The sequence below is a fragment of the Microtus ochrogaster genome, chromosome 22 (genome assembly GCF_000317375.1).
Source record: "Microtus ochrogaster isolate Prairie Vole_2 chromosome 22, MicOch1.0, whole genome shotgun sequence".
Lineage (NCBI taxonomy): Eukaryota > Metazoa > Chordata > Mammalia > Rodentia > Cricetidae > Microtus > Microtus ochrogaster.
In genome coordinates, this window is record NC_022023.1 from 9,422,326 (window position 1) to 9,446,289 (window position 23,964).

The 23,964-nt window shown below is 36.7% G+C and overlaps 1 protein-coding gene across 6 annotated transcripts in view; it reads left to right on the forward strand.

Annotated features, from left to right (window-relative positions):
• The window catches only part of Grm5 (glutamate metabotropic receptor 5), a 343,722-nt gene that overhangs the window by 65,664 nt on the left and 254,094 nt on the right, over positions 1 to 23,964 (forward strand). The gene's annotated exons all lie outside the window — the stretch shown is intronic.

The following is a 23,964-nucleotide window of genomic DNA, read 5'->3' on the forward strand; positions in this document are numbered from 1 at the left end:
GAGACCAGCCTGGTCTACAGAGCTAGTTCCAGGACAGGCTCCAAAGCCACAGAGAAACCCTGTCTCGAAAAACCAAAAAAAAAAAAAAATTCTTCATGTAACAGGGAGTATAGTTCTGTAAACATTTTAAGTTGTTGACATTTGGGGTAATGTGTCGTAGGATAAGAGGGAAAACCCCAGTCCAGTCCTAGTTCTTTCTGTAATTGATTTCCCATGCGGTGATCAGGACACCTAGTATACTCTGGTGGAAGAGAAGCTAAGGAGGCCAGATGTAGCCACTTACCTTCACTTGCCCTCTCCCAAAGAAATTTTAAATCAATGGAAGGATCGACAGGTGTAGACATTATCAAGAAACTCCTCGAGGGGTTCACCAGTGAGTGAGGCAGAACACAGGAGACTCATAACCACCTATAGAATAAGAGATGCTGCATCCAAAGAAACTGCACTCACTGAATGAAATACAGGCTTCCAGATGTACCTTCTGTTTTACAAGTAGAGCTAGTGACTATCTGCAGCATATGTTAGCCCTTTGGTTCCAATTATAAATGCATTCATGTTTGAAAAATACTGCCAATGAACTTTACAATATTAAGCTACTAATGAACAAATTAATTTTTTTTTTAAAATGGTAGGTTTAGGTGGCAATTTAATGAGCATGTTTTTAATTTTAAAGAGTAGATAATGTTATACAGAGTTTAGATTTTGATTAGAATTTGCCTTCTTCCCACTGACTTTAAACATGCACTGATATATGTGTTTGTTCATATGTGAGTATCTGCATGTATGATTAGATAATATGTCTGCAAGTATGTATATTTTCATACGTACATATAATTATTAATAGTGTTTATAAATGCACATAACTTTGCCAACCTGATGTAGGATCTTCTCCTCAAGCATGTGACTCATACCTTTCCTTTATCTTTTAGTGTTCTATGCTATCAGTTTGACTCTTTCCTCGGTGGAAAATCCCATCACCTAATTGCCTAAATATTCTTTCTTCTCTTAAGCTGAGACCGTGTTATTAAAGTTTGGACATCAGAATGTCTGGCAGATATGTAGTCACTATCATGATGTTTGTCCATAAGTTCTTAAAGCTTAAGTTCTTAAACTATCCTCCTTCCTCAGACTTAACCTATAGACTGCGATTTTGAAACACATCAATCATTTTCCACTGAGACATTTAGCAGGTTGTTCGGGATGTTTTAAAAAGAGCAGTCTGTGAATCCCATAATGCCATAAGATGGACAGTTCAACAAAGAGAGAAGCAGGAAGAATCACAGAAAACTCCAGCACTTAAAAATCATTTTCCAGGCCCCCAGAGCGACAGCTCACAGAGCCGTGATGAAATCTCTGTATCAGCACTTTCAACACCTACAATAGGAACTTTAAAATGCCATGTATGAGTCAGTCATAACTACAGCAAGTCAAAGTCTTCACAGGGATTTGTTTGTTAGAGAATTTTATACTTGCGTATATGTTTTAGTATGACCCATCTCCTTTACCTTCCCTCCATCTCTTGCTGTACCTCTCCCACTTTTCCCAACCAATCTTATATCTTCTTTGTTTTAACTCACTGGGGTCATTAGTGCTACTAGTATGTAAATGGGTGTGTGGACAAACACTGTGATTTTTTTTAAAGTTAGAAATCGAGAAAGTTATATCTACTTTGTGGTAATTGCTTTCAAGTATAATATATTTTAAGCTAAATTAAAATATATTAAAATATCTGTAAATCTCATATAAGAGGGGCAGAAGGAACCAGAGCAATTTCAAGCCCTGTTAAGAGATAGACCTGGCACTGATCACCAAAATTACAGCAGGCTGGTTATGTGATGATTCCCGGGAGGAAATTTCTTGACATATCTGTAAAGCATATTTTGTACGGGAAGAGATACAGTGAAACTAACTTCTGGGTTATTATGATTTTTATAGAGACTAAAGGAAGGCAGGTATGACATACAGTAATCCCCAAAACTTGGAAGCTGGGGGCAAGAGGAGCAAGAGTCCAAAAGACCATCCTTAGAGACCAGGAAACATCCTGAACTGCATGGAAACCTGGTTCTGGAAACGTAAAACAGACCAAGTAAAAGTAATAAAATGCAAATTTAAAATATGGTTAAAGAAAGCAATAAATGAAAGCCATTTGACATGTGTAAAGTTTCCACAAATGGCATGGTATACTTCTATTGTTACTCTTTCTAATACTTTCAGTTCATAAAAACATCCAATATAGTGATTTCTTTGAATTTGAACAATAGTCTAATGATACAGTATCTAAAGCAGTATGTCAAGTGTCCAGCAGGATACAGCTAAGATCAGGGTTCACTATCACAGCACACAGGTTGCCGTGTGTTACTAGCAGGTGTGTCTAAATGCTTGACTCTGCAAAGCAACACTCTGGAGAGCTGCAACACAGTTTTCACCCAATAAGACAAGAAAAATTTCATAATATTTTAAATAAATTTACAGTGTTGTTTTGGGTCACATTCATAGTTATCCCTGGCCACATATTACCCATGATGGACTACTGATTGGACATTCTTGAACTTAAAATGGTACCTCACTGAACTGGAAAAATTGGGGGAATGTTTTACAAATCCACAGGAAGAAAAATGCTTATACTATTTACAGAGGAACTAAGGCTTAGTGAGGCCAGTCATTTTACACTGGAGCCTGGACACTTAACAGCTAGGTAGTCATAATGCAGGCTTAAAATGTATTATATGTCTCACTATCTGCATGTTTCCTACCATTGGCAATGTGTTTTGAATCTATCTGAGTTTTCCGTTCCATATTCTCTCATCTTAAATGGAAGGATATTTGGAGAATTTTTAAATTCATTGCCAAAATCCAGAAAATTCAGGCTTGAAGATTTTTAGAATTTTACATTTCTAAGCATCTAAGATATAAAAAGATAGGAGCTTGATTTAATTTTTCACTGTTTCTTTTTCATAGTTCTAGTTTTGAAAAAAAACCCCTACATTCTTGTTGAAATGTTTTCCAGACTCACAAACTGTGAATATACGGTTTCTTTAATTTGTTTTTAATGGAAACAGAATTACACAAATTTCTCTTCTTTTCCTTCCTCCAGTCCCTCCTAGCTACTTTTCCTGAACTGCTTGCTACCCACCCCCAACTTTCAAGTTGATAGCCTCTCTTTATGTTATTGTATTTGTTATGTGGAAGAGTTAATTTTTTATGGGCTATCATTTAGACAAATAACTACAGTCAACTGTTGCTGGCTAGGAGGAGAATCAGCCTATCCCAGGAATGAGACTATTGGCTGTCCAATGAAGAGTCTTAGAAATGATTATGCTATTTCAAACCTGCTTTTCTTCAACTCTCTTTGATTTCCCTCAGATAGAAACGAGAACATCTGGATTTTCTTCTTCAGCGTCCTTGTCTCTCTATCTAGTAAATACAGATGACAATATCGAATAATGAAGTTCTATTAGCAAAGTCTTTAAACATACATTTTCTTTTTTCTTGCTTAAGAATTTTATAAATGTATATAATGGATTCTGAGTAAACTTACTTCCATTCTCTCCCTTCCCATTCCTCCCCTACCTCCCCACCTTTTCCTTCATAATGCCATACGGTATTTTTTTCATTTAAATCCAGACCACAGTTAGTGGTGCCCGCATGCGCATGGGCGCATGACAATCTACTGGAGTGTGCATGGCCTTTCAGGGATGATAGTCATGTAGAATATGATTTTCTTCTTACTTCAGCCATGAATCACCAATTGCTCCTCAGCTAGAGGTAGGAATTTATGAGGTCTCCTTCTTCCATGCTGAGGTTTTTGCTGGTTTGATATTTCTGTTTGCAAGTATATGTGCATTGGTATTGATGCCAACAGAGGCCAAAGTGTCTTATGCCTAGGATGTAGAGCTATCAGAGACCTTTCAGTCTCCAGACATTGATTATAAAAACTTAAATCCAGACTTTATTAATCTCCCATTGTTTTTAATGTGATCCGACTTTCATAAACCACACTTCACAAACATGCTTGTTCTTTGTCAGCTTATTTGGGCTAATGAGTGATTTTCAATGGGATTAAAAGACACAGGTAGAAGAAAGAACACAGGCCTTGGAATGCAGTGATGATTATTTAGCTTCCCATGGAGAAGTTGTGTTGGTTATAGAACATGCCTTGCAGTGCCTTGCAGGACCTGTTCCCCATTCTCACTGTTAGGATTCCATGGCACCTACAGGATTCATTCCAGGAAGCAAACAAATAATTTTTGGCTTTTCTATTGTTCTTTTGTTGTTTTTGAGACCCTGTACCAACTATTTGCAAGAATAAGAGTCACACATATTTTCTATAATTTAAAAATACATAAATGTGTGTACACACAAAACACACATGCAAACACACACACACACACACACACACACACATATATATATATATAATCAAATAATTAATGTTCTGTGATTTGGACATTACGTCCCAAGGCATTTCTATACAGATATTTTAAAAGTTATTAGCCAAGTTTGTATAATATAAACTCCTCTAGAGAGATGTGGTCATCTAATGCCCCATTCAGTTTATGTAGATTCAAGGCCTTCCCTGCTGTTTACACAGAAGCCTTTTATTCACTCCATTTTGCCTTCCTGCCCACTCCTTTGTATCTGCTTTACCCTTTTCTCATGTTCAGGTCTGATGCTGGTGTTGTCCTCTCCTTTGGTCTCAAAGTTACAGACAGGGGCATTTCAGGCTTCCTTTTATAGGAACCCTTCTTAATAACTGGGTTTAGATGGAGATCAATGAACTACTGAGCAGTGACATTGGGGATAAACACAGGCATGGGCAATTTTCTGCAGCTGCTGCGGTTGAGATGGGAATTTCCTACTGGAGAAATTTTGTGGAGACAATGCTATTTTCACCATGGCAAAAGCTGACACCAAAACCATGCATCTGCACTTCCATTTCTCTCGTAAAAGGCTATGAATTTTTTTAAAAATCTAGGTGTAAAAGAATTCGGGAAATTCTGGAGCTGTGATGATTGGAAAGTAAGAGAGTCCAATGTCTTGGATTCTGCTAAAATCTCAGTGAGCCACTCTTAGTTCAGGTGGTTAAAGCAGTGATTCGTGTTCATTTAATACATCATTAATAACAGAGTATGTTTAGACATTGCTTAATGTGGTCCTCAGGAATCTTGTTGAGTTTGGTTTCTAAGCATTTAACAGGGAGGAAAATCTCTACAATAAGTGATTGCCTGATAGAAATGTGCAACAATTGAATTTCCAAATCTCATTTCCAATGGAGTAAAGGGATTCTGACAGCCCCAGCAGTCACAATCACAAGATAGATTTTATAGTTGTGGTCCAGCTAGCAGCACTTAATGAATGTTCTTACTTTGTCTTGCCCAGTGCAATGTAACATATTGTAATTCATTTAGTACATGAATGAATTAAGTTTGATATATATGTGTATATATAATATATATATATATATATATATATATATATTTACACACACATCACATATTTCTTCAATCTACTCATGTGTGTACAGTAGGTTAGAAAAATCACATTGATGTTAAATTTGTAAAGGAAGGCTAGTCATACAAATTGTAAAGGGAACGAGAACACTGTCAATTTCCCCACTTTTAAAATTATTTTAAGCTGGGCGGTGGTGGCACACGCCTTTAATCCCAGCACTTGGGAGGCAGAGGCAGGCAGATCTCTGTGAGTTCAAGGCCAGCCTGGTCTACAAGAGCTAGTTCCAGGACAGGAACCAAAAAGCTACGGAGAAACCCTGTCTCGAAAATTAAAAAAAATATATATTTTAAATAACTGAATGTTTAGAATCAAAACTCCATAATATTTGGATTTCACTGACTGCATTTATTGCAAGATGTTATGGTTTATTCTGAATATAGACTGTATATTTGTGGTGTGCATTCTTGTGTGTGTTTAATATAGGCAACGACTCTCTTTATATACTGAAACTTACAGCGAAACCGTTTACATAGCATGGTGTCAGCTAGACAGTGTAGCACACATCTATAATCCCAGTGACCACAGGATTAATTGATGACATGAATTTGAGATCCATCCCAAGTAATGAAGCATAGTCTGTATCCCATCCCCTGAATAAAAACAAATAAATAATAAATAATGTTTGGGGCATATGTGTGCACTGTGTGTGTGTTTACATGTGTGCATGCATAATTTCAGAATTTTTTCAATGTGTACGTGAGCCAGAGTGTGGAAAGAACTGAGATAAGGCTAAATGCAGTAGGTGGGGTTTTAGTGGTAACATTTTTACAGCTAGCCAATTGTACAACTGAGGCAGAAAATAATGAAATCTTTCTTCAGTATAAATGGTTTAGATTATCGCCAGGATCCCAATGGACAGGAACAAGAGTTAACTGGCTAGAGAACCTTGTCTCAACCACTTCAGTTTCATCCTGCTTCATAGCCAGTACACCAATTCACTTCTCCAGGCTTCTATTAAGACTGTGAAACTCCTGCAACTCCAGGGATGCCCCATCCTCCCTATGCTATGATTTCCACAGTGATGCTGGAATTTCATTTAAACAGTCTAATCTTACTGTTTCATAATAACCACAATGTTTTCAGACATTGCCAGCAACCTCAGAACATTTCCATGACTCCAAAGGAAACCTTCAGCCCATTAGCATGCCCTCACTATGGGCCCTGGAAACCACTAATTTACTTATCATTTCTGTGGGATGGCCTACTCTGGACCTTACAACTAAATGAGATGATATAAAATTCCCCTACTGGTTTCTTAAATCCTCCATATTTCATAACTGTTTCTCAATCTCTTTGGTCTGGTTCTATAAGTCAGTAACACTCTTTTTCCTATATATTTTTGTTTAATTTTTTTTCTCAGATAATATATTTTGATCATATTCTTTCCCTTCCTCCAAATTCTTCCAGAACCTCCCCACCTCCTTACCCTTCCAACATTTATATTGATCTCTCTCTCCCTTCATCCTTCCCACTCTGTCTTCACTATCAAGTGACAGCCTCTTGTTCAAATTCAAATTCAGCCACAGAGTTCTTTGTATGTTCGTTCCTATACAAAGAACTATTGTTCATGTGCATATTTTTGGTCTTTAGTGTGTTTGTTTGTTTTGTTTCCTTCTTTAGGACCCCTCCACTATCCATCCACCCCCTTCTCCCCCATTCCAGATTTCTGCTATGTTATAGTGGCTGACTTCTCATGAGGGGTGACCTATTCTTGGCTCCCTGGGAATATCTCCCTTGGCAGCTGTACTTCCTCTACCTCTGGCCTCTGACAGGTGGCCCACACTCTCATCATTTAGTTCTTATAATGTGGATATTGACAGAATCTTTTAGTTTTTTGACTAATATTGTAATTCTTCCTCTATAGGTTAGATAAGTATTTTTGGATTGCTGAACTTTAATAAATATAGGCATACTCACTGTATATACTTTTTAAAAATAATTTTGATAGTTTATGACTGTTAAGCAACAGGATGTGAGATTTTCAGTTACTAGAAAGCCTTTTAATGGAAAGAGATCCGTGTTTTTTTTTTTCTTTTTGATTTTTCAAGATAGAGTTTCTTTGTAGCTTTGGAGCCTGTCCTAGAACTAGCTCTTGTAGATCAAACTGGTATCAAACTCACAGAGATCCACCTGCCTCTGCTTCTGAAGTGCTGCGATTAAAGGCATGTACTACCACCACCAGGCTTTGATATCAGATTTTTTTCTAACAACTGAGATTGACATAACGAACTGTATGATGTTGCTTTCTCCATATCAGAATAGTTCTTGTTTGACCAAATAGTTTTAAGAGGACATGGGAAATATAGTTTTTACTTGTAAGTAGTCTTGAACATAATTAAAAGTATGAGTATATGTCTTATTTTCATTTTTCTTCTTGAGAGGACACTCAAGGTTAAAAGAAGGATTTACCTGCCATAGTGTGCCTCTTTGACCCACACATTTTGTATAAACTGCCTCTTCCAGTAGAGTTATTCATCCTGACCCAAAATCCGGGACCTTGAAAACTAAGTAGTTACCACATAAGCCTGGATCCTGTGAGCCCTGGATGACAAATTCTCACTTGTCAGGGTCTGCTGTAGTTTTCACGATTCAGTGACCAAAAGTAGCCCCCGAATGAGACACTGGAGCAAAAGTGAAATTGCTATGAGGAAATTTTGAAATTTTCTCTTAATTTATCCAAAGAATGCTGGATAATTTTTCTAGGTTTTCCATTTATCATTTTCATGTTCATGAAAATACAGATATATGTATCTTAATTTTTGATTGCCGTATGAGAATTTTATCAGTTGTTTTTCAAAATATTCAGCTTTCTCTTTCTCTGCTGCTTTTCTGTTTTTAGTTTGAAGTGTTTTAGGTGGTTTAAGCTTAAAAAGTTTTCTAACTTCATTGTATTTGTTGATTCTGTCTTTATTTTTCAGCTAGAGTTTGGGACAGTGATGTAAGCTGTGAATTCCTTTTCCTCCTAAGCACTTAATGCTTTAACTTTATATTCAAGCACTTATTTAGTTTCATCTCAATATCTCAGTAACTCAGAAAGTATAATATGTCTATGTTTTCATTAAGTTCAGTTTTTTTCTCTCGAATTTCCTTTTTTATTTTGGGATATGTATAATTAAACTGTTCAGTTTTTAAGTGTTTAAGACTTTCCCAAATACTTTTGTTTTTCATTTCTAGGTCAATCATGTTATGATCCATTGATCCATTTAGGATGACTCTTACTTTTGTAAGCTGATGTATTGTTGAATCACTCAGTATATGGCCCATTGCGGTGCACTTGAGAACATTGTGTTTTTGTTATTTTTGATAATGTTCTCCACAAAATGCAATTAGGTCAAGATGATAGCAAGTGTTCATGAGATCTTCCCTTTAGTTCTTGACATTTCGTCATTTGTTCTTCCTGTTGGTTATTGAGAAAGAGTATTGATGTCTCCAAGAGCTGTATGATCTGGTAGGCTTGTCTGTTTCTTCCTTAGGACTAACAGATTTTGATTTATGTCTTTTGAGATAATGATATTAATTCTATATAAAATCTAGTTCAACAACAAGGATCCTAAGAGAGACATACATGGATCTAATCTACATGGGAAACAAAAAAAGACAAGATCTCCTGAGTAAATTGGAAGCATGGGGACCAAGGGAGTAGGTTAAAGGGGAGGAGAGAGACAGAGAGGGGAGCAGAGAAAAATGTATAGCTCAATAAAATTAATACAAAAAAATGAAAAACCTTGTTTCCATAAAATATTATAGAGAAATGGCCATAATATGTAACACTTTATTCTGAATGTTGTTTCTTGATCTGAAATCTACTTTAACACTATTATTATTACTTTGTCTTCCCCTTGTATAATGGCTGTATCTTTTTGTATTCAATTGCTTTTATCATATACAGCTATTATATTTAACGTAGTACAGTGTGTAGGCACCTCCATGTTAATATAATCCCATAATCTCAATGGGATGATTTGTAGTTTGGTGTTTTAAGAGGAACGTGGGTCATGATGGCAGAGTAATCATAAATAGTTCTTGTAAAGTAACATCAAATATATAGTTAACCTTCTATTGGGACTATGAGAAAATGTCAGAAGAGGGCAATCACAAGAATCTTCCTATGCTGACATGTGATCTCAGGCTTCCAAAATCTATAACTGAAAAATAGAATTTCTTTAGTTTGTAAACCACCTAGACTGTGGAATGTAGTCACAGCCTTCAAATTATAGTAAGAGTAATTAATACACTACTTATAATTTCATGCAGCTATTTGCTTTAGTATTTATCTAATGTGACCACTGGGATAGGGAAGGGGCTTTTGACACAGAGTTTCATAAAGACCAGGCAGGCCTTGATTTCACTGTGAAGCCAAAGATGCTCCTCTTTCATCTACCTCCCAATTACATGATTACAGACATTTACCACTACTGGTTTCCAAAGAGTCAGTTTTCAAAGGATATGTTTTGAACAATGCCACTGAATGTTGGTGATCTATTTGTATTAAATTTTATTAGGCAATTTTGAACCTGTTTAACATATATATGAACATTTAGTTTCATTTTCCTTGCTTTTGTGATTACTTTGGTTAACTTAGCATTTTAAAATGAAGGTTTAGAATATTCCTTTTTTTTTCTTCCAGCATTATAAGGAGCTCACTCTTCTAGCTTACTGGATTTCTGAATAGAAAATAGAAGTCTTTTGTAATTTTTATTCTTATTCTACTCATTTAATTTGACATTATTTTTTAATTACCTTGAAAACATTGTCTCCATCTTTTCTTAGCAGTTTTGCAGTAAGATATTATTAGATGGTAATTTTTATATTTATTATGCTGTCTCTAAGCCTCCCGAATGTACAACTCACTATCTATTGATAATTTTACTTAATTATCATGCATCTTATTCTAAAAATACATTTTATTGTATCAATTTTAGCTCATCTGTTGTTCTGTTTTCCATTATTTTTCTTATGAATATACACACAATTGTCTATTCATCATAGAGAATAAAAGACTAAAAAAAATCATTTGACTCTAGTTCAACCTGGTAATCCAATGACTTTACTGGAGTTATACTGACACAAAACATATTCAGACTAGTGTAGTGTTATGTGAATGAGTTGCTTTAGAGTACATAGGTAAACACAACCTTCTAGAGATGACAGAGTATTGGAAATAAAGATATAATTGACATAAATGTGCATGCCCTTTTCATCTCCCCTTTGTCTCAAGTAGTATCCATCTTATCAATTTGTGTTTCCTTTGAAGTTGAATTTCTATAAAATTAGTTTTTGGAAGTGCTTATTGAGTCATGAACTTTCTCCGTAGACAAAATTATTTCTACTTTTGATACACAACAGTCTTTCTGAGAGAATTTAAAATGGCCTGTAAAAAACTCTATGGTAGCAAACATGTTTTACTTACCTTGGTATTCAGTGTGTCTGGCAAAGGTCTATTCTAATGAACTAATATGAAATGATGAGGAATGGATATATTGATAAGAAGAGAGAAATAATTAAGAGAATGAATGAATAGGTGTACTAGAAATGATTGCCCAATAAATGAAGGGACAGTTGATTAAACAAATAGATAGAGAGATTGGTAAGACTTGAAGTATATGAGTATAGAAGGAAATGAATGAGTGGTTTGGATACATGATCAGACTATAATAAATTGTTTACAATATACCATCAAAGTTAGCTGAATATTTGAATGCGTGAATAAAGGAATGGATGGCAGAGTTTTGAGTAGAATGGGAAGATGAATAAATTTATCCATAAATGGACAACTAAGTAAAGCGGTGTATGGTTGGAGAGAAAGTAAAAAGAAGGACAAATCATTAAATTGATTGGGTATCCATATAAGTAAGACTATAAGAGAAAGCATATTGAATTGTACTACATGCACAAGTCCTTGGACACTTCTGTCTTAATCTATCAATTTGACTCCGTTCACTTATTTTACAAAATGAAGAGTTTATTTTAGATTTTGGTACAAAGGGGAGTTAGTAATGGCAAGGAGAACATGGCAGAAGTCAGTTGGAGCAAGAAGATCCCTGATCAAATTTCATCCCACAGAAACAGAGAAAACAAGATAGAAATGAAATAAAATCATAAACTCTCAAAGCCCACCCATGAGCAAGATCCTTCCTTCAGAAAGGCTGCACATCCTACACGAACAGCAACACCAGCGTGAGCCACCAAACGTTCACATGTATGTGAACATTCTTCATGCAAACTCCCATAAGGAGTCACAGCACAAAACCAAAAAATTAAAATAAAAGAAAAACAACAAAAATAATAACAAACAATAACAGGGACAGCAAGATATTTTTTATCATTCTTTCTTAAGGCTTGTTCCAGACTCTAGAGATAAATGAAAAAAAGCTTTTGTGGCCAGTGTACTGGTGTTGCACGCATGTTAGACAAATGCTCTACCATTGAGGTATATCTCTACTAACCCTTATTGGTTTGTATTAGCAATTTTATTTAAAAAATTATAAACTCCCATGAAAGTACTAAAACAATGTGAAAAGATTCCAGCTACCAAGAGTACTGCTTCTCTCAATGGCGATATTTTGCAAAATTGTAATTTATCAGTACAATATTGACTTTTTATATAATCCATAAGTTGTTATGCTTATCTGTGGTTTTATTTGTATGAATGTATTAAATATTCACATTTTTCCCTGCATAGGTTCCATACAGGGCAAATATAAACATTTCAAATTTCTTAATATTCTTCATGAAATGTTAATCTTTTAAAAAGAATTAAAGAAGCTTTAATATTAAAAAAGATTTCTTCTTTTCTTACGTATTTGAATGTTTTTATTGCATACATGTGTGTACACCACCATTTGTCCATAGAGTGTCCCCTATTGCCCTGAAAACCATTGGGTCCTCTGAAACAGGAACTATAAGCCATGTGAATACTGAAAACCAACCCCGAGTTCGCTGAAAAAAGCAATGATTGGCCTTTTTCATGCTGTTTTATTGAAAATAATTTTTTTCACACAAAATATATTCTGGAGATGCTGTCCCCTTCCTCTGTTACTCCCAGTCATCCCTTCCTCCTTTTGCATGTAGATCCACTTCCTTTCTTTCTCTCTTTCATTGAAAAACAAGCAGTCTTCTTAGAAATAATAATCAAGGCCGGGCGGTGGTGGCGCACGCCTTTAATCCCAGCACTCGGGAGGCAGAGGCAGGCGGATCTCTGTGAGTTCGAGACCAGCCTGGTCTATAAGAGCTAGTTCCAGGACAGGCTCCAAAACCACAGAGAAACCCTGTCTCAAAAAACCAAAAAAAAAAAAAGAAATAATAATCAAATATATTAAAACATGTGAGAACAAGATAAAACATAATATATGAGTAGGACAAAACAGACATAGGAGAGAAGAGCCTAAGAGAAGCACAAGAAACAGATATAGACACACAGACCCACTGGTTCACACGCTTATGAATCTCACAAATACACTAAACTAGAAGCCATTACACACACACACAAACACACACACGATCTATAAGATAAAAAGAGAGAAAAATATATAAAAATTAAATATAATAAGATAAAAATTAAAAAAACAATAAAAAGAAAGAAAAGGAAAAGCCTTATATGACATTATGAGACAAGAAATGTCCAAAGACACCATTGAGTTTGCTTCTTGTTGACCATCTATGGCTGGGCATGTAGCCAACCCTTAAGAATAGTTTGTATCCTTAGTGAACTTCCCTTGGAGGAAACTGAATTTTCATTTGCATGTGGTTATCATTTTGAATTAGAGATGGGGGGTCATGTGTCTACTTTTTTAGCTCTAGGACCCCATCTAGTGCACCCATGGAGACCCTGGGCATACTGCCTCAGTTTTTGTGAGTTCATATGTGTGTTGGTCGTGTAGATTTAGAGGTGTCCTTGTTTCTTATTTGGTGTGTGAGAGTGTGTGTTCTCAGCCACTTCTGGTTCTTACAATTCCCCCTCCACTTCCGCAGGGTTCTCTAAGTTGTGAGGGCATGAATTTAATGGAGACATCATATTTATATTGTTCTGAGAGTTTATGTTGACCATGAGTATTTCTTGGTCTCTCGCTCTCTGCACAATGTCTGACTTTTGATCTCTGTATTTGTTATCATTTAATATAGGAGGAAGCTTTTCTGATTATGACTTATCTATGACTACAGCAGAATGTCACTAGCAGTCATAGTACTGTTGTTTTGGGACTGTAGTATTTGATTTTACCCTAGGTCCCTTGGTCTCTTTAAATTTGAGAGATTTAGAAACCTAAGTTATTGTTAAACCTTTACCAAAGGCTTAGTATTTTCTTTAGTCACTAAACTTTTCATATATCAAATTCTCTATTTCTCAATTCACATTATAATAAAGGTTTGAAAATTTTCCTGGGAGTTAAATAAGGTATTATGTAACATGACTGGCACTGAAATAGCATGCTATCTGCAGTTGCTGCTATTCATCATCATTATCCTCACCAAATACTCAAGCAACCCTTTATTCCCACTCAACATTTCAATGATCCCCGGATGCTCATAGAAATCCATATGCGATCCGGTCTCTGTGTTCTAAGATTACTGGTTATTACAAGTAGACAGGACATATGAATAAGAGGACTATCACTAAAAACTAAAGGGGACACAGAACCAGATGATAAATATATAAAGAACTGAGAAACAGTAGATCATAGACAGTCAAGTTAAGCCTTGAGAGGCTACAGCTCATTCGGGAAAGCAAAGAAATTAAACTTGCAGTGAGGTGTTGACAGCACCTTGCCCATTTGTCCAACTAAATCACAAAGTATCTCAAAGGAGAAATGAATACATGGTAAGAGTTGCACTTTGCACTTGTCTGTGAGAAAAGTGAGATCTCAAAAGAGTCAGATGAATGGCCCAAGGGCAGACAGTGACTTTCATTTGGCACAGGTGCAAATGGCAGCCTTAGTTCTTGGCTGCTGAGTCTCTGGATTTGCCGGTGGTTTTAAGCATGCCAAGAAAAAAAAAATCTTGGATTTCTCTGAAGGCAACTTGGAAAACTTGGCTGGGATTTTTCTTTGAATAAACAAATAGAACAAACATTTGAAGTCCTCATACCTTTGTTTACTCACTATCAACATGCTGAAATGGGCGCTTGGAAGCTGTTAGGATCAAAACCAGTGACTCCTCAATTAGTCTCACAAGATAGCTAAGACCACAAGTACATCCTGGCATCACTGTATCCTTTGGTGTCTGTCTCTTTCATTCTGGCCAAGTACAGAACCATTCATTGCCCCAGATTACAGGCACCACAGACCCAGGAGAGAATTAGACTTCCCAGACCTGATCTCCAACCCTATCTCCAGATGAGGAGAGCTATCTGTGATTTTGAGGCTGCACTCTGCAGCAGGAAGGGCCGTCTTCTGACAAGACCTGATCTTCTAGAGGAATATTGTGATCATGGCTTTCTTAGTGCACCACAGAATCAGCAGTTAGACAGTGACCCAGGAGGCTCCAGGGAGGCTGTGATGAGGGCCTTTTCAGTACACCATAATACCAGCAGTTAGACAATGATCCATGAAGCCACCTGTTGGCTTTCTTCTCTACTGCAGTTCTCTATAAGACTAACGCTCCTGTCTGAATCTAAAAGATAGACTTTGGCCCCTGGATCCATTTGCCTGCCCCTCTTATAAATGTAAGCACATTGACAAAACTTCCTTTGTGGCCTTTTTTTTTTTTGTACTTGTTTTTTTATAAGCTCTTTGGACTTGTGATCTAGTCTAGTTTGTTGGGGATTCCAGAGGTCAGGTTTTTCCCCTAGCACCTCTGTTTACAATGCTACACCCAACACTCTGGCAATTAGTTCTCTTTTTATGCACTGTCTATGCATTTGTGTGGGCTGTTCTGAAAGAATTTCTCAAATGGATACCCAACGGTTTCCTAGTAGCTCTAAATCAAAAAAAAAAAAAAAAAAAAAAAAACCCAAAACTTGTGATTTAACTTAGTAACTACTCTGGTGTCAAAAGTCTGACACAATCAGATTTTGTTCTTAGCTACAAGTATCTGTGGTATATTCTTTAGCTCATGTGTTTTTCTCTTAATCTCTTGGATGGCTATCATCTGGCATAGTTTTCTCTCAGGTAATGTAGTCCGGGCCACTTCACTTACATCCACTGGTGGGTAACAGTTTGCACTCACTGCAATCCCAGAAAACCATGTGCTTGCTGCCATTATTTGGACCCAGTTCTGTCTCTGCTAACATCTATGAAAGGGAGGCTTTCAGGCCACCCACAGAGACAGTCCATCAACCAAATATGTCCCTGTGACCCTGAATGAACCAACCATTCAAGGCCAACAGCTGAGCAGTCTCTCAAATAAGAGGAAGAACTGAGTGTGCCCACGTGAGCAAATATGGAGTGTATACCCTCCTGATTTGGAACACTGTCAGGACATGTTGGTGCTCCCACACTTGGGCTGACTCATGACAAAGCTGCAGATGGGAATCATGTCTGACCTATGCAGCACTGGTCAGCAATGTATCTTCATGACCTGGTGAGAATCCTTTCTGGGAAATAATCGTCTTGGTCTGAAAGTGGTTTGGAGAGTTAATCTTCGTAATGCCACAAAGATTGTTTTAATAACCTGTAATTTTCTTAATGTGTCCATGACTTACGGTTTTATGAGCATTGGGCATGTTGCGTAAAGTACTTAAAGCAGGGCACGGCACATTCTAGTTATAATAGGTGTCAGTTATTGTATGCTATCTACACTTTATTTACAGTCCATCTGTCTTTCTCAAATATGTTCATTTCAGGTATGATTGACCTACATAGGCTGAACACCCCCATCCCTTGCCGAATACTTTCTCGTCTCCTGCTGCCCATTTCACTATGGGCCAATGGTCTCCTTGCTCACCTGTCACTCCGCGTGTAAGCCTTCCTGAGATCCTTCACAAGCTCAGTTTCCTCTAAGAGCAGGCTTAACACAGAGTCTCTCTGGCTTACTGCCTCCTCCTATCCAGATGCCCACTCAAATGTCATCTTGTAACTGAAGCCCTTGCTAAATGCCATATTTTAAATGGAGTTGAAAATATTATGGAAAACAAGAAAAGGAGCCTTTCCAAATTCTCGCTGTATAACGCTTTTCTTCCTGTCAGGAAGACTTGGTTTGCTTGCTAATTTATTCCATCTGATCTCCATTAAATGCAGCAAACAGCAGAGTGATTAGCAGAGAGCCGTGACCTCTCGTCATTCTTCCCTCTTCTTGGCTGGGGATAGCTCTATCACAGAACACGTGTCTTTGCCTAAATCATCCAAGGTCAATGTCTCAGCAGTCTCCCAAATAAGAGGTAAAATGAGCGAAGCCATGTGAGGATATATGGAATGTATACTATTGCAACATGTTTTCAAAATACGGCCAATCAAACTGCTTTAAAAGATGTGTAGCTGTTAAACAGTATATGCTCATCAGTTTACAGTTCTAGACATGTTCTTATTTTGGGAGTTTTTCTATATTTAGTAGTCCCCAAACTTTTGGTAATTACGTACAACATGCACAAATATCCATTGTCTATTTGTCTTTTTTATTGAGTGTCTGAACATTGAAAATTCCATCATTTGAACAATTAGTGTTAATGAAATTTGCCACGTTTTACTTTATTATTTCCCAGACATCTGTCTAGGGGAGTCCCTGGGGTTTTTCTGAATTCATTTACTTCAATAGTTATCATCACTTTCAGCTGATACAGTCATTATTAAATTTGTGGTTTTGCTTACTGGAATTCATTTTTTTTTAAAAAAAATTGGCTTTTTCTTGAAAAGCAACAATTTTAAAAATGTGTTGTTTAGACCATGGGTAGGGAAGTCAAAACTGTTCAAAAATGTGCATGAGATCAGCTTCACAGACTGCTTGCCACTGAAACTTCCTCTTTATTCTCCTGCCCTTTTGATGAGCGAATGGCAACTTTCCCAACATCCCTGACACGTGGAACCATAAATACTGACACAGAAGCAGACACAAGAATGGAGCCCTGAACTATGAAGTCTGATGCTCCTCAGAAACATTTTGTCTTAGCAATTTTATATATCTTTACTAGCAAAAGGCACAGTATGTTTTCCAATCAGCAAACCCATATACTTTGCATCAGTCCAGAACCATAGTTTTCTTTTCTTTGATAACATTCCAAACACTGCCTCTAGGAAGTCAGGAGCTACAACTGCTGCCAGACATTTAATTTTTTAAAAAAAAATTTATATCTCTATCTGTCTGTCTGTCTATCTGATGTTCATAAAGACGGGGGCTGTATACATGCCACTGATCATACCTGAAGGTCGAAAGGCAATTTACTGGAGTAAACACTGTGCTTCTCCAGTCTCGTTTGTGGTGTGGTACTCAGGTTTCTAGGCTAGGCGCAGATACCTTTCTCTATGGAGCCATCTTGCTGGATTGCTTCCTGACATTTTCACTCTTTCTTAAAAGTTCTGTACAAAGAGTTTATTATGACTATGTCCCTTAGAAATACATCCCACATTCAAGACTGCCTGACTGCTTGCTATGAAAGAATAAAGATAAAAAATGGAGCCAGCCACCATTTTGCATATCCAAATAAGCAACCAAGCTGCTTACATGTCCTGTTCAATGCCTTCTCCCTAAGAAGTAGCAGAAAGTTAGCAAAGACTGTGGCTTGTTGTGAGGCTTCTGTGTTGAATGTACTATGGGTTTAGTAATTCATGCTTGTCCTACGCACTGTTTCTCTGCTCACTCAAAAGAAACAGGTATAAGGGCAGACAACAAACATCTTGTTTGAGTGCCTCTAGTGCTATTGGAAGACAAAAGCATTCCTTGCTTGCCAAGGATAAGAGCTCAAGGACCTCTCCATGTGGTAGCCAAGTGTTCATTAAGAATCTTAAATTCTTTGTGTTTTGTAATGTAGGTTTCTTCTTGGAATAGTGAACACTTTCCTCAGTGTAGAATCCTACATGACAGAAATAACCCTGTTGCCCTTAGGTATTCTTCAGTTTTTCTCCTCATCCATTAATTCTATAGTATTATGCCTTCATTGTCCCTGGAATTCATCCACAGAAATTAGATAAATCTTACCATTGAAGAAAAGCAGTTTCTTTTTAGAATAATAAAAGTAAACAGTACCTGGATGCTTCAAATTTGAACTTTTTGAGAATGTGACCGTTCTCCTATGTTTCTTAAAAATCTCCTCTGACTCTCTCTTCCATGCCTGTCTAAGTCTATGTCAGGCCTTGTCAGCATCCTGTTGCACTTGGTTTAGGACACATATGCAACCACCCACCACATCTGAGTGACATTGGCTGATGTCTCCTTCTTTATCAACTGTTTCTGCCTCAGCCCAGTACCCAAATACTGCATTTCATCTGGCATCTCCCTAGAGTTAAAGGATGTATGTGTCCTTGCTGATGTGCTACTTTCATTTGATTAACAACCTCAGCAAGAACATCAAATTTATAGCCTGAGCATCTTGGCTGAGCTTTTCAGTTAAATGACCCATTGCACTGATGGGAATTTTACTTCATGACCCTACCCTCCATGCTTCTCCTTTGCCTTCTGGAGACTCTTATGCTGATGGCTGTTAGGAAGAGACTGAATGGTCTGATAGTTTGCGGAGAGGGTCTGGCAGTGGGACCAAAACTCACCCCGAGTATATGAACTGACTTGTTGGAACCCATTCCCTATAGAGGGATACCTTGCTCAGCCTTGATTCAGAGAGAGGGAGGTAGTTAAGAATTCGGTCCTGCCCCAACTTGGTATACCAAACTTTGTTGACTCCCCAAAGAAGGCCTTATACACTCTGAGAAATTAAGGGGGGTTGAAATGGGGGAATATGGGAGAATATACGAGGGGAGGAAGGGGAACTAGGGTGATATGTAAAATGAAAAAAAATATTTAAAGAAAATAATAGAAATAATGTGAGCTCAAGAAATGGTTCCACAGAGGAGCAAGAAGAATAAAAACTAGTCACACTGCACTGTTTACGGCTGGATGGGATTAGTATGATGGCCTGGAATGTGCTCCCCCCTTCCCAGGATGCTGTAAGGGAAGGGAGATGGACAATTATGAATTCTGTGCAGTGACTATGCAATATACAAATAGAATTTTTGGACCTTTTTACCTCATAAATTATATTTCATAATAGTAATTAAAAAAAGAGAAATTGGGAGGTTTGGTTAAAAATAAGGATTATTATTTGCCTCTGTAATATCCAGGAAAGGGAATGAATAAGTATAAAAAACAATAAAATCTACTTTTAGAAGGGAAAGGACTAAAGAATATCAGAAACACAGGAAGGTCAGCAGAACCTCTAAGGACAAGTGTAATACTAAAGAAATAATTGACATATAAATACAAGCTGCATCAAATAGACATAGCCAGAAAAAACCCTCAAAGATACGCTGTAATCAAGATGTCAAAAATAGAAAAGCAATAATCAATATAAAAATGTAAAGGAAAAAGGCCAACTCACTTATAAAACAAACAAACAAGAATACTATCGCATACCATAAGCAATATTAGAAGCCAGCAAAGCATGTTATGATTTATTCAAATTTCTGAAAGTAAATAACCAAACAAGATTGTTATAGCCATAAAAGCTATAGCTAAAAATTGATGGAAAAATACTAACACTCCAGGACAAGCACAAACAAAGACAAACAGCCAAACCAGATTTTCTATACCTCAAACAAACCTTCTGAAAAAGGAAACAGAAAAATCTCAGCATAAATTCAAGATCAAGCAATCAAATAGGGAAAGGATCTAGGAATAACTCTAACCAGTAAGATAAAAATTTTACAGTACTAAAGAAAGAAATTAAATAAGATATTACAAAACATAAAAGCCTCTAGCTGACCAAATTAATATTTTAAGATTTATGATATTAAAAACACTGATACAAAGATTAAGACCAATATCCACAAAACATTCCAATGGCATTATCAACGAAACTAGAGGAAACAATTCTTAAACTCATATGAAAGCACAAAAAATACCAAATAGCTAAAGCATATAAAAGAGCATTGGCTGAATGCATTATCATACCTGATCTCAAATTACATAACAGCTCCATATTAGCCAAACAGCATGTTACTGGCTCAAAAACAGACAGGTAGACCAGTAGAATAGAATAGAAGACCCCAAAATGAACACACACACACACACACACACACACACACACACACACACACACACATCTAAATTTGAACAGAGGTTCTGAAAAAGTACATGTTTGAAAAGACAGGCTCTTTAGCAAATAGTATTGGTAGCACTAGGTTTCAATGTATAGAAGAATGAAACTGGATTCAAATTTCTTACCATACATGAAAAATTAATTCAAAATAAATAAATTAATAAATAAATGCAAAATAAATAAATTTCATTGTAAGACCTGGACCTTTGACACTGTTTGGGGGTAGAAGAAAAGAATAAAAAGACAACTCTTTTTAGCAAAAGAAATTTCAGAGTAAAGAGGCAACCTACAGAATGAAAGAGTTGTCAATAAATCTAGGGTTGAAATCTAGAAGAAAAATCTCTGAGAATTACAAATACTATACACCAAAAATATTTTATTCAATAAATAGGTTAAGACACTAAATAGAGGATACTCCAGAAGGATCATAAATAGCCAATAAATATCTTTGAAAAGTAGTCAACATTCTTATTATCTAGGGAAATGCAATTTATGACTGCTTTAAAATTCCATTTTATACAAGTAAGAATGGCTTCATCAGAAAAAAAATGATCAATCATAGTGTCAAGGAGGTGGCAAATGAATACAGTTATAGTAGCTATGCATTTTAAAGAATATCCTCAAATCTCAAGATGTAGCTAGCATATGACCCAGCCATACCACTCCTAAGAACTCCTAACCATACCACTGAGATGTTTGTATATTTCATTTATTGCTGCCCTATTAACAATAACTAGGAAATGGAAACATTCTAGCTATCATAAACAGATTTATGGATATAGTACATATACACAATAGAATTTTATTCATCTATAAATAAAAATGAAAGCACAGCATTTGTAGGTGAGGTGGTTTGGGTAAGAATTGCCACTAACCATGCAGGCGCATCTATTTGAGTGCTTAATCACCAAGGAATGGTGCTCCCTAAAAGGATTAGAAGGATTAGGAAGTGTTGCCTTGTTGAAGAAGGTGTGGCCTTGTTAGAGGAAGTGTGTCAATGGGGGTGAATTTTCAGGATTCAAAAACAAACCCTGTCAAGTCTGAGTCTTTTTCTCTGCCTGTGAGTCAAAATGTAGTTCTAAGCTACTGCTCTACATCTGTCTGGATGCAGCCATGCTTCCTGCCATGACGATCATGGACTAAGTCTCTGAAACTGTAAGTCAGTCCCAAGTAAATGTTTTCTCTTCTTCTAGCTGCCTTGGTTATGGTGTCTCTTTACAACAGTATAACACTGACTAAGATAAGAGGAAAATGCCTGGAATTAGATATCATTATATCATGTGACATAAACCTGACTCAGAAAGACAAACACAGTATATTTGACCTCATTCATAAAACCTAAATTGAAAGGTGTGTGTGTGTGTGTGTGTGTGTGTGTGTTTAGATCATGAAAAGAGAAAGAAGACTAAGAAAGGGTTAAGGATATTTTAATTGGAAGCAAGAGAAGGTGAGAAAACGTACATTTTTAAAATAGAAGGTGAGGTTCATGGAGGACAAAAGAACGGGGCAGATCCTCTCTTCTGCTGTGATATTATGGTCACAGCTCAAGATCCATGACGGACTATCACATCATTTCATCCATCCTATTCCATCACCTCATCTCCTGTAATCGTTAACTAATATTTCAGCTTTTAAAGTATATTTAATAAGCCATAGCCCACTGATTTCTATGCAATAGAAATTTCTGTGCAATATAAATTTCCTCCTTTCTTTGAATGTTTTATGGAGACCTTTTCCAGCCCTACTAATGCTGCCTACTCTAGACATTATGTGATACTTCTTTTGGATATATTTTTGTGAATGTTGCCATAATATATAACATCTTTTAGTAATGTCACTTGGAAAATTCCTATATTGCATCCAACCTTAACTTTTGAATATGCTTCCTCTGAACAGCCTTCTCCAGCTCCCTGTGACAGAATCAGGTCCCTCACTTCACATTTGCATAATGTTTTCTGGATTCTTTGATGAAACTGATTCACCTTGAATTTCACCTGTTACCAACAGTATGTGATATATTTTAAAACATTAGCTTATTTGACTCTCCCAGTAACTCGGTGAGGTATTTATCTGTGGTGTCCCAATTTGGTAGACAAAGAGGTTCAAGAAATGAGAAAAAACTTACTAAGTTGAAACAACTGAATTGATCAACCTAGGAAAAATATAAATTTATATGTTCATAGGTTGTGCTTTGAGCTGTGGTGTGGTTCTGTGTTTCTTACCATACTATGAGTTCTTGACAAAGTGGACAATGATATTTATCTCCATTTCTGACTTAAGAGAATGCCTCCCATAGGATGAGTCTCAATAAAAAATTCCTGATGGAGTGGAAAGATGGCTCAGCAGTTAAGAACACTAGTTTGCTGTAGAATATTAGAGATGTGTTGCCTTGTGCAGCTTGGTCCTCTTGTGAGACTCCTAACATTGGGAACAGGGGATATTTCTGACTCTTTTACTGGCTTTTGGAGCCCTGTTCCTCATATTGGGTTGCTTTGCTGAATCTTAATACATGGAGGTTCTTAGTTTGACTGCAACTTGATATGCCATGTTTGGTTGATACTCATGAGAGACCAGTCAGTCCTTTGCTAAGCAGAAATGGAGGGTGGGTGAATGTGGAGTAGGTGGGAACAGAACACAGTATGGGGAGGAACAGGGAGGAGATGAGAGAGGGGAAACTGTGGCTGGGATACAGAATTCAAAAAATTACTTTTTAAAAAGAATTTTTTACCACACATTTGAAGGTGTCTTTAGCATAAGAATATTAATATATCTATTTGACCTTTTTACAATTCTTTCAACTTTTAGAGCCATGTCCCATGGACTTTAAGGTCAAAGTGATATTTGTGTGTGTGCGTGTGTGTGTGTGTGTATATATATCCTTTAAATTCATTCTTCTTTGTGTGCATATTTTATCAATTTTACTCGTATTAGGTATGAGTGTTTTCTATGTTAATTCACTTTCAGCTTCCCATTCATTCAATTTATTTGATATGAATGAAATTTCATTCATTCATTGTTGAATGATAAATTATATGAAGTAATCGCTAAGGAGGGAGAAATAATTCAGTGGATAATAATACTTGCAGCTCTGGATATGGACTGGAGCTCGGATCCTAGTACGTTATTGAGCAGTCACAACCTTCTGTAACTCCAGTTCCCAGAAATCACATATTCTCTTTTGTCCTCTGAGGGCACCTGCATCCATGTGCATGTCCATCTGTGTGCACCTGCATCCATGTGCATGTCTATCTGTGTGCACCTGCATCCATGTGCATGTC